Raw genomic sequence first — 12,481 nt, 5'->3', positions numbered from 1 at the left:
GGAAGTCTTTATCCTATTGCCTATTGACAAATGTTTAAAGTTTACCTAAAGTTTCATATAAATAGTACTATTTCCACATACTACAGTGCAATGTGATGTCCGAAATGGCTGACAAAATTAGGTAATAACACAAAATATATGCAAGGCAATATAAGGTATATGTATAGCTTGGAAATTGTGATCGTTGCTCGCTCGTTCCGCTCGCTCGTAAAAATTTAGTCCAACCACACAACCGATCCGACACGTTCCCAAATTTGAAATAAGTCGCCACCATGTCGAATGAGTAACGCAAGATGTATTGGTTTTAGGTTAGGCTATAGCTTTCTAGCGAGCACGGCGAGCGAGCGACGATTAAAGGTGAGTCACAAACCAACGGTTTGGCACATACGGACATTGAAACATTCGCACCAGCCCGAGGAGCCGGAAGCTTTTATCCTATTGCCTACTGACAAATGTTTACAGTTTATGAATAGTTTCACATAAGTAGTACTATTTCCACATAGTACAGTTCAATGTGATGTCCGAAATGGCTGACAAAATTAGGTAATAACACGAAATATATGCAAGGCAATATAAGGTATATGTATAGCTTGGAAATTGTGATCGTTGATCGCTCGCTCCGCTCGCTCGTAAATATTTAGTCCATCCTCACATCCGATCCGACACGTTCCCAAATATGACATAAGTCGCCTCTATGTCGAATGACTAACGCAACAGGGATTGGTTTTAGGTTAGGTTATAGCTTTCGAGCGAGCACGGCGAACGAGGGACGCGGAGAGGTGTGTCACAATCCAACGGTTTGGCACAAGGGGACATTGAAATATTCGCACCAGCCCGAGGAGCCGGAAGTCTTTATCCTATTGCCTACTGACAAATGTTTACAGTTTATGAATAGTTTCACATAATTAGTACTATTTCCACATAGTACAGTGCAATGTGATGTCCGAAATGGCTGACAAAATTAGGCAATAACACGAAATATATGCAAGGCAATATAAGGTATATGTATAGCTTGGAAATTGTGATCGCTGCTCGCTCGCTCTGCTCGCTCGTAAAAATCTAGTCCAACCTCACAACCGATCCGACACGTTCCCAAATTTGAAATAAGTTTCCTCCATATCGAATGACTAACGCAAAAGGGATTCGTTCTAGGTTAGGCTATAGCTTTCTAGCGAGCACGGCGAGCGAAGGACGAGTAAAGGTGTGTCACAAACCAACGGTTTGGCACATACGGACATTGAAACATTCGCACCAGCCCGAGGAGCCGGAAGTCTTTATCCTATTGCCTACTGACAAATGTTTACAGTTTATGAATAGTTTCACATAAATAGTACTATTTCCACATAGTACAGTGCAATGTGATGGCCGAAATGGCTGACAAAGTTAGGTACTAACACGAAATATGTGCGAGGCAATATAAGGTATATGTATAGCTTGGAAATTGTGATCGCTGATCGCTCGCTCCGCTCGCTCGTAAATATTTAGTCCATCCTCACATCCGATCCGACACATTCCCAAATATGACATAAGTCGCCACCATATCGAATAATGAACGCAAGATGGATTGGTTTTAGGTTAGGCTATAGTTTTCGAACGAGCGCAGCGAGCGAGCCACGAGTAAAGGTGTGTCACAGACCAACAGTTTGGCACATACGGACATTGAAACATTCGCACCAGCCCGAGGAGCGCGAAGTCTTTATCCTATTGCCTATTGACAAATGTTTACAGTTTACCAATAGTTTCACATAAATAGTACTATTTCCTCACACTACAGTGCAATGTGATGTCCGAAATGGCTGACAAAATTAGGTACTAGCACGAAATATGTACAAGGCAATATAAGGTATATGTATAGCTTGGAAATTGTGATCGTTGCTCGCTCGTTCCGCTCGCTCGTAAAAATTTAGTCCAACCACACAACCGATCCGACACGTTCCCAAATTTGAAATAAGTCGCCACCATGTCGAATGAGTAACGCAAGATGTATTGGTTTTAGGTTAGGCTATAGCTTTCTAGCGAGCACGGCGAGCGAGCGACGATTAATGGTGAGTCACAAACCAACGGTTTGGCACATACGGACATTGAAACATTCGCACCAGCCCGAGGAGCCGGAAGCTTTTATCCTATTGCCTACTGACAAATGTTAACAGTTTATGAATAGTTTCACATAAGTAGTACTATTTCCACATAGTACAGTTCAATGTGATGTCCGAAATGGCTGACAAAATTAGGTAATAACACGAAATATATGCAAGGCAATATAAGGTATATGTATAGCTTGGAAATTGTGATCGTTGATCGCTCGCTCCGCTCGCTCGTAAATATTTAGTCCATCCTCACATCCGATCCGACACGTTCCCAAATATGACATAAGTCGCCTCTATGTCGAATGACTAACGCAACAGGGATTGGTTTTAGGTTAGGTTATAGCTTTCGAGCGAGCACGGCGAACGAGGGACGCGGAGAGGTGTGTCACAATTCAAAGGTTTGGCACATGGGGACATTGAAATATTCGCACCAGCCCGAGGAGCCGGAGGTCTTTATCCTATTGCATACTGACAAATGTTTACAGTTTATGAATAGTTTCACATAATTAGTACTATTTCCACATAGTACAGTGCAATGTGATGTCCGAAATGGCTGACAAAATTAGGCAATAACACGAAATATATGCAAGGCAATATAAGGTATATGTATAGCTTGGAAATTGTGATCGCTGCTCGCTCGCTCTGCTCGCTCGTAAAAATCTAGTCCAACCTCACAACCGATCCGACACGTTCCCAAATTTGAAATAAGTTTCCTCCATATCGAATGACTAACGCAAAAGGGATTCGTTCTAGGTTAGGCTATAGCTTTCTAGCGAGCACGGCGAGCGAAGGACGAGTAAAGGTGTGTCACAAACCAACGGTTTGGCACATACGGACATTGAAACATTCGCACCAGCCCGAGGAGCCGGAAGTCTTTATCCTATTGCCTACTGACAAATGTTTACAGTTTATGAATAGTTTCACATAAATAGTACTATTTCGACATAGTACAGTGCAATGTGATGGCCGAAATGGCTGACAAAATTAGGTAATAACACGAAATATATGCAAGGCAATATAAGGTATATGTATAGCTTGGAAATTGTGATCGCTGCTCGCTCGCTCGTAAAAATCTAGTCCAACCTCACAACCGATCCGACACGTTCGCAAATTCGAAATATGTCGCCACCATATCGAATAATGAACGCAAGATGGATTGGTTTTAGGTTAGGCTATAGCTTTCTAGCGAGCACGGCGAGCGAGCGACGATTAAAGGTGAGTCACAAACCAACGGTTTGGCACATACGGACATTGAAACATTCGCACCAGCCCGAGGAGCCAGAAGTATTTATCCTATTGCCTATTGACAAATGTTTACAGTTTACCTGTAGTTTCACATAAATAGTACTATTTCCTCATACTACAGTGCAATGTGATGTCCGAAATGACTGACAAAATTAGGTACTAGCACGAAATATGTACAAGGCAATATAAGGTATATATATAACTTGGAAAATGTAATCGTTGCTCGCTCGCTCCGCTCGCTCGTAAAAATCTAGTCCAACCTCTCAACCGATCCGACACGTTCGCAAATTCGAAATATGTCGCCGCCATATCGAATAATGAACGCAAGATGGATTGGTTTTAGGTTAGGCTATAGTTTTCGAGCGAGCACGGCGAGCGAGGGACGGGGAATGTTGTGTCACAATCCAACGGTTTGGCACATACGGACAATGAAACATTCGCACCAGCCCGAGGAGCGGGAAGTCTTTATCCTATTGCCTATTGACAAATGTTTAAAGTTTACCTAAAGTTTCATATAAATAGTACTATTTCCACATACTACAGTGCAATGTGATGTCCGAAATGGCTGACAAAATTAGGTAATAACACAAAATATATGCAAGGCAATATAAGGTATATGTATAGCTTGGAAATTGTGATCGTTGCTCGCTCGTTCCGCTCGCTCGTAAAAATTTAGTCCAACCACACAACCGATCCGACACGTTCCCAAATTTGAAATAAGTCGCCACCATGTCGAATGAGTAACGCAAGATGTATTGGTTTTAGGTTAGGCTATAGCTTTCTAGCGAGCACGGCGAGCGAGCGACGATTAAAGGTGAGTCACAAACCAACGGTTTGGCACATACGGACATTGAAACATTCGCACCAGCCCGAGGAGCCGGAAGCTTTTATCCTATTGCCTACTGACAAATGTTTACAGTTTATGAATAGTTTCACATAAGTAGTACTATTTCCACATAGTACAGTTCAATGTGATGTCCGAAATGGCTGACAAAATTAGGTAATAACACGAAATATATGCAAGGCAATATAAGGTATATGTATTGCTTGGAAATTGTGATCGTTGATCGCTCGCTCCGCTCGCTCGTAAATATTTAGTCCATCCTCACATCCGATCCGACACGTTCCCAAATATGACATAAGTCGCCTCTATGTCGAATGACTAACGCAACAGGGATTGGTTTTATGTTAGGTTATAGCTTTCGAGCGAGCACGGCGAACGAGGGACGCGGAGAGGTGTGTCACAATCCAAAGGTTTGGCACATGGGGACATTGAAATATTCGCACCAGCCCGAGGAGCCGGAGGTCTTTATCCTATTGCATACTGACAAATGTTTACAGTTTATGAATAGTTTCACATAATTAGTACTATTTCCACATAGTACAGTGCAATGTGATGTCCGAAATGGCTGACAAAATTAGGCAATAACACGAAATATATGCAAGGCAATATAAGGTATATGTATAGCTTGGAAATTGTGATCGCTGCTCGCTCGCTCTGCTCGCTCGTAAAAATCTAGTCCAACCTCACAACCGATCCGACACGTTCCCAAATTTGAAATAAGTTTCCTCCATATCGAATGACTAACGCAAAAGGGATTCGTTCTAGGTTAGGCTATAGCTTTCTAGCGAGCACGGCGAGCGAAGGACGAGTAAAGGTGTGTCACAAACCAACGGTTTGGCACATACGGACATTGAAACATTCGCACCAGCCCGAGGAGCCGGAAGTCTTTATCCTATTGCCTACTGACAAATGTTTACAGTTTCTGAATAGTTTCACATAAATAGTACTATTTCCACATAGTACAGTGCAATGTGATGGCCGAAATGGCTGACAAAATTAGGTAATAACTCGAAATATATGCAAGGCAATATAAGGTATATGTATAGCTTGGAAATTGTGATCGCTGCTCGCTCGCTCGTAAAAATCTAGTCCAACCTCACAACCGATCCGACACGTTCGCAAATTCGAAATATGTCGCCACCATATCGAATAATGAACGCAAGATGGATTGGTTTTAGGTTAGGCTATAGCTTTCTAGCGAGCACGGCGAGCGAGCGACGATTAAAGGTGAGTCACAAACCAACGGTTTGGCACATACGGACATTGAAACATTCGCACCAGCCCGAGGAGCCGGAAGCTTTTATCCTATTGCCTACTGACAAATGTTTACAGTTTATGAATAGTTTCACATAAGTAGTACTATTTCCACATAGTACAGTTCAATGTGATGTCCGAAATGGCTGACAAAATTAGGTAATAACACGAAATATATGCAAGGCAATATAAGGTATATGTATAGCTTGGAAATTGTGATCGTTGATCGCTCGCTCCGCTCGCTCGTAAATATTTAGTCCATCCTCACATCCGATCCGACACGTTCCCAAATATGACATAAGTCGCCTCTATGTCGAATGACTAACGCAACAGGGATTGGTTTTAGGTTAGGTTATAGCTTTCGAGCGAGCACGGCGAACGAGGGACGCGGAGAGGTGTGTCACAATCCAAAGGTTTGGCACATGGGGACATTGAAATATTCGCACCAGCCCGAGGAGCCGGAGGTCGTTATCCTATTGCATACTGACAAATGTTTACAGTTTATGAATAGTTTCACATAATTAGTACTATTTCCACATAGTACAGTGCAATGTGATGTCCGAAATGGCTGACAAAATTAGGCAATAACACGAAATATATGCAAGGCAATATAAGGTATATGTATAGCTTGGAAATTGTGATCGCTGCTCGCTCGCTCTGCTCGCTCGCAAAAATCTAGTCCAACCTCACAACCGATCCGACACGTTCCCAAATTTGAAATAAGTTTCCTCCATATCGAATGACTAACGCAAAAGGGATTCGTTCTAGGTTAGGCTATAGCTTTCTAGCGAGCACGGCGAGCGAAGGACGAGTAAAGGTGTGTCACAAACCAACGGTTTGGCACATACGGACATTGAAACATTCGCACCAGCCCGAGGAGCCGGAAGTCTTTATCCTATTGCCTACTGACAAATGTTTACAGTTTATGAATAGTTTCACATAAATAGTACTATTTCGACATAGTACATTGCAATGTGATGGCCGAAATGGCTGACAAAATTAGGTAATAACACGAAATATATGCAAGGCAATATAAGGTATATGTATAGCTTGGAAATTGTGATCGCTGCTCGCTCGCTCGTAAAAATCTAGTCCAACCTCACAACCGATCCGACACGTTCGCAAATTCGAAATATGTCGCCACCATATCGAATAATGAACGCAAGATGGATTGGTTTTAGGTTAGGCTATAGCTTTCTAGCGAGCACGGCGAGCGAGCGACGATTAAAGGTGAGTCACAAACCAACGGTTTGGCACATACGGACATTGAAACATTCGCACCAGCCCGAGGAGCCAGAAGTCTTTATCCTATTGCCTATTGACAAATGTTTACAGTTTACCTGTAGTTTCACATAAATAGTACTATTTCCTCATACTACAGTGCAATGTGATGTCCGAAATGGCTGACAAAATTAGGTACTAGCACGAAATATGTACAAGGCAATATAAGGTATATATATAACTTGGAAAATGTAATCGTTGCTCGCTCGCTCCGCTCGCTCGTAAAAATCTAGTCCAACCTCTCAACCGATCCGACACGTTCGCAAATTCGAAATATGTCGCCGCCATATCGAATAATGAACGCAAGATGGATTGGTTTTAGGTTAGGCTATAGTTTTCGAGCGAGCACGGCGAGCGAGGGACGGGGAATGTTGTGTCACAATCCAACGGTTTGGCACATACGGACATTGAAACATTCGCACCAGCCCGAGGAGCGGGAAGTCTTTATCCTATTGCCTATTGACAAATGTTTAAAGTTTACCTAAAGTTTCACATAAATAGTACTATTTCCACATACTACAGTGCAATGTGATGTCCGAAATGGCTGACAAAATTAGGTAATAACACGAAATATATGCAAGGCAATATAAGGTATATGTATAGCTTGGAAATTGTGATCGTTGCTCGCTCGTTCCGCTCGCTCGTAAAAATTTAGTCCAACCACACAACCGATCCGACACGTTCCCAAATTTGAAATAAGTCGCCACCATGTCGAATGAGTAACGCAAGATGTATTGGTTTTAGGTTAGGCTATAGCTTTCTAGCGAGCACGGCGAGCGAGCGACGATTAAAGGTGAGTCACAAACCAACGGTTTGGCACATACGGACATTGAAACATTCGCACCAGCCCGAGGAGCCGGAAGCTTTTATCCTATTGCCTACTGACAAATGTTTACAGTTTATGAATAGTTTCACATAAGTAGTACTATTTCCACATAGTACAGTTCAATGTGATGTCCGAAATGGCTGACAAAATTAGGTAATAACACGAAATATATGCAAGGCAATATAAGGTATATGTATAGCTTGGAAATTGTGATCGTTGATCGCTCGCTCCGCTCGCTCGTAAATATTTAGTCCATCCTCACATCCGATCCGACACGTTCCCAAATATGACATAAGTCGCCACCAAGTCGAATGAGTAACGCAAGATGTATTGGTTTTAGGTTAGGCTATAGCTTTCTAGCGAGCACGGCGAGCGGGCGACGATTAAAGGTGAGTCACAAACCAACGGTTTGGCACATACGGACATTGAAACATTCGCACCAGCCCGAGGAGCCGGAAGCTTTTATTCTATTGCCTACTGACAAATGTTTACAGTTTATGAATAGTTTCACATAAGTAGTACTATTTCCACATAGTACAGTTCAATGTGATGTCCGAAATGGCTGACAAAATTAGGTAATAACACGAAATATATGCAAGGCAATATAAGGTATATGTATAGCTTGGAAATTGTGATCGTTGATCGCTCGCACCGCTCGCTCGTAAATATTTAGTCCATCCTCACATCCGATCCGACACGTTCCCAAATATGACATAAGTCGCCTCTATGTCGAATGACTAACGCAACAGGGATTGGTTTTAGGTTAGGTTATAGCTTTCGAGCGAGCACGGCGAACGAGGGACGCGGAGAGGTGTGTCACAATCCAAAGGTTTGGCACATGGGGACATTGAAATATTCGCACCAGCCCGAGGAGCCGGAGGTCTTTATCCTATTGCATACTGACAAATGTTTACAGTTTACCAATAGTTTCACATAAATAGTACTATTTCCTCATAGTATAGTGCAATGTGATGTCCGAAATGGCTCACAAAATTAGGTACTAACCCGAAATACATGCAAGGCCATATAAGGTATATGTACAGCTTGGAAATTGTGACCGTTGCTCGCTCGCTCTGCTCGCTCGTAAAAATCTAGTCCAACCTCACAACCGATCCGACACGTTCGCAAATTCGAAATATGTCGCCGCCATATCGAATAATGAACGCAAGATGGATTGGTTTTAGGTTAGGCTATAGTTTTCGAGCGAGCACGGCGAGCGAGGGACGGGGAATGTTGTGTCACAATCCAACGGTTTGGCACATACGGACATTGAAACATTCGCACCAGCCCGAGGAGCGGGAAGTCTTTATCCTATTGCCTATTGACAAATGTTTAAAGTTTACCTAAAGTTTCACATAAATAGTACTATTTCCACATACTACAGTGCAATGTGATGTCCGAAATGGCTGACAAAATTAGGTAATAACACGAAATATATGCAAGGCAATATAAGGTATATGTATAGCTTGGAAATTGTGATCGTTGCTCGCTCGTTCCGCTCGCTCGTAAAAATTTAGTCCAACCACACAACCGATCCGACACGTTCCCAAATTTGAAATAAGTCGACACCATGTCGAATGAGTAACGCAAGATGTATTGGTTTTAGGTTAGGCTATAGCTTTCTAGCGAGCACGGCGAGCGAGCGACTATTAAAGGTGAGTCACAAACCAACGGTTTGGCACATACGGACATTGAAACATTCGCACCAGCCCGAGGAGCCGGAAGCTTTTATCCTATTGCCTACTGACAAATGTTTACAGTTTATGAATAGTTTCACATAAGTAGTACTATTTCCACATAGTACAGTTCAATGTGATGTCCGAAATGGCTGACAAAATTAGGTAATAACACGAAATATATGCAAGGCAATATAAGGTATATGTATAGCTTGGAAATTGTGATCGTTGATCGCTCGCTCCGCTCGCTCGTAAATATTTAATCCATCCTCACATCCGATCCGACACGATCCCAAATATGACATAAGTCGCCACCATGTCGAATGAGTAACGCAAGATGTATTGGTTTTAGGTTAGGCTATAGCTTTCTAGCCAGCACGGCGAGCGGGCGACGATTAAAGGTGAGTCACAAACCAGCGGTTTGGCACATACGGACATTGAAACATTCGCACCAGCCCGAGGAGCCGGAAGCTTTTATCCTATTGCCTACTGACAAATGTTTACAGTTTATGAATAGTTTCACATAAGTAGTACTATTTCCACATAGTACAGTTCAATGTGATGTCCGAAATGGCTGACAAAATTAGGTAATAACACGAAATATATGCAAGGCAATATAAGGTATATGTATAGCTTGGAAATTGTGATCGTTGATCGCTCGCTCCGCTCGCTCGTAAATATTTAGTCCATCCTCACATCCGATCCGACACGTTCCCAAATATGACATAAGTCGCCTCTATGTCGAATGACTAACGCAACAGGGATTGGTTTTTGGTTAGGTTATAGCTTTCGAGCGAGCACGGCGAACGAGGGACGCGGAGAGGTGTGTCACAATCCAAAGGTTTGGCACATGGGGACATTGAAATATTCGCACCAGCCCGAGGAGCCGGAGGTCTTTATCCTATTGCCTACTGACAAATGTTTACAGTTTACCAATAGTTTCACATAAATAGTACTATTTCCTCATAGTATAGTGCAATGTGATGTCCGAAATGGCTGACAAAATTAGGTACTAACACGAAATACATGCAAGGCCATATAAGGTATATGTACAGCTTGGAAATTGTGACCGTTGCTCGCTCGCTCTGCTCGCTCGTAAAAATCTAGTCCAACCTCACAACCGATCCGACACGTTCGCAAATTCGAAATATGTCGCCGCCATATCGAATAATGAACGCAAGATGGATTGGTTTTAGGTTAGACTATAGTTTTTGAGCGAGCACGGCGAGCGAGAGAGGGGGAAAGTTGTGTCACAATCCAACGATTTGGCACATACGGACATTGAAACATTCGCACCAGCCCGAGGAGCGGGAAGTCTGTATCCTATTGCCTACTGACAAATGTTTACAGTTTATGAATAGTTTCACATAAATAGTACTATTTCCACATAGTACAGTGCAATGTGATGTCCGAAATGGATGACAAAATTAGGTACTAACACGAAATATATGCAAGGCAATATAAGGTATACGTATAGCTTGGAAATTGTGACCGTTGCTCGCTCGCTCTGCTCGCTCGTAAAAATCTAGTCCAACCTCACAACCGATCCGACACGTTCCCAAATTTGAAATAAGTCGCCACCATGTCGAATGTGTAAAGCAAGATGTATTGGTTTTAGGTTAGGCTATAGCTTTCTAGCGAGCACGGCGAGCGAGCGACGAGTAAAGGTGTGTCACAAACAAACGGTTTGGCACATACGGACATTGAAACATTCGCACCAGCCCGTGGAGGCGGAAGTATTTATCCTATTGCCTACTGACAAATGTTTACAGTTTACCAATAGTTTCACATAAATAGTACTATTTCCTCATAGTACAGTGCAATGTGATGTCCGAAATGGCTGACAAAATTAGGTACTAACAGGAAATATGAGCAAGGCAATATAAGGTATATGTATAGCTTGGAAATTGTGACCGTTGCTCGCTCGCTCCTCTCGCTCGTAAAAATCTAGTCCAACCTCACAACCGATCCGACACGTTCGCAAATTCGAAATATGTCGCCACCATATCGAATAATGAACGCAAGACGGATTCGTTTTAGGTTAGGCTATAGTTTTCGAGCGAGCGCAGCGAGCGAGAGACGTGTAAATGTGTGCCACAAACCAACGGATTGGCACATACGAACATTGAAATATTCGCACCAGCCCGATGAGCCGGAAGTCTTTATCGAATTGCCTACTGACAAATGTATACAGTTTATGAATAGTTTCACATAAATAGTACTATTTCCGCAATACTACTGCCAATGTGATGTCCGAAATGGCTGACAAAATTAGGTACTAACACGAAATATGTGCAAGGCAATATACGGTATATGTATAGCTTGGAAATTGTGACCGTTGCTGGCTCGATCCGCTCGCTCTTGAAAATCTAGTCCAACCTCACAACCGATCCGACACGTTCCCAAATTTGAAATAAGTCGCCTGAATGTCGAATGACTAACGCAACAGGGATTGGTTTTAGTTTAGGCTATAGTTTTTGAGCGAGCACTGCGCGCGAGGGACGCGGAAAGTTGTGTCACAATCCAACGGTTTGGCACATAAGGACATTAAAATATTCGTACCAGCCCGAGGAGCCGGATGTCTTTATCCTATTGCCTATTGACAAATGTTTACAGTTTATGAATACTTTCACATAAATAGTACTATTTCCACATCCTACAGTGCAATGTGATGTCCAAAATGGCTGACAAAATTAGGTAATAACACGAAATATATGCAAGCCAATATAAGGTATATGTATAGCTTGGAAATTGTCACCGTTGCTCGCTCGCTCCGCTCGCTCGTAAAAATCTAGTCGAACCTCACAACCGATCCGACACGTTCGCAAATTTAAAATATGTCGCCACCATATCGAATAATGATCGCAAGATGGATTGGTTTTAGGTTAGGCTACAGTTTTCGAGCGAGCGCAGCGAGCGAGAGACGCCTAAAGGTGTGTCACTAACCAACGGTTTGGCACATACGGACATTGAAACATTCGCACCAGCCCGAGGAGGCGGAAGTATTTATCCTATTGCCTACTGACAAATGTTTACAGTTTACCTATAGTTTCAGATAAATAGTACTATTTCCTCATAGTACAGTGCACTGTGATGTCCGAAATGCCTGACAAAATTAGGTACTAACACGAAATATGTGCAAGGCAATATAAGGTATATGTATAGCTTGGAAATTGTGATCGCTGCTCGCTCGCTCCGCTCGCACGTAAAAATCTAGTCCAACCTCACAACCGATCCGACACGTTCCCAAATATGAAGTAAGTTTCCT

Source organism: Bombus affinis, unplaced genomic scaffold, assembly GCF_024516045.1.
Source record: "Bombus affinis isolate iyBomAffi1 unplaced genomic scaffold, iyBomAffi1.2 ctg00000103.1, whole genome shotgun sequence".
NCBI lineage: Eukaryota > Metazoa > Arthropoda > Insecta > Hymenoptera > Apidae > Bombus > Bombus affinis.
This window is presented reverse-complemented; position numbering follows the sequence as displayed.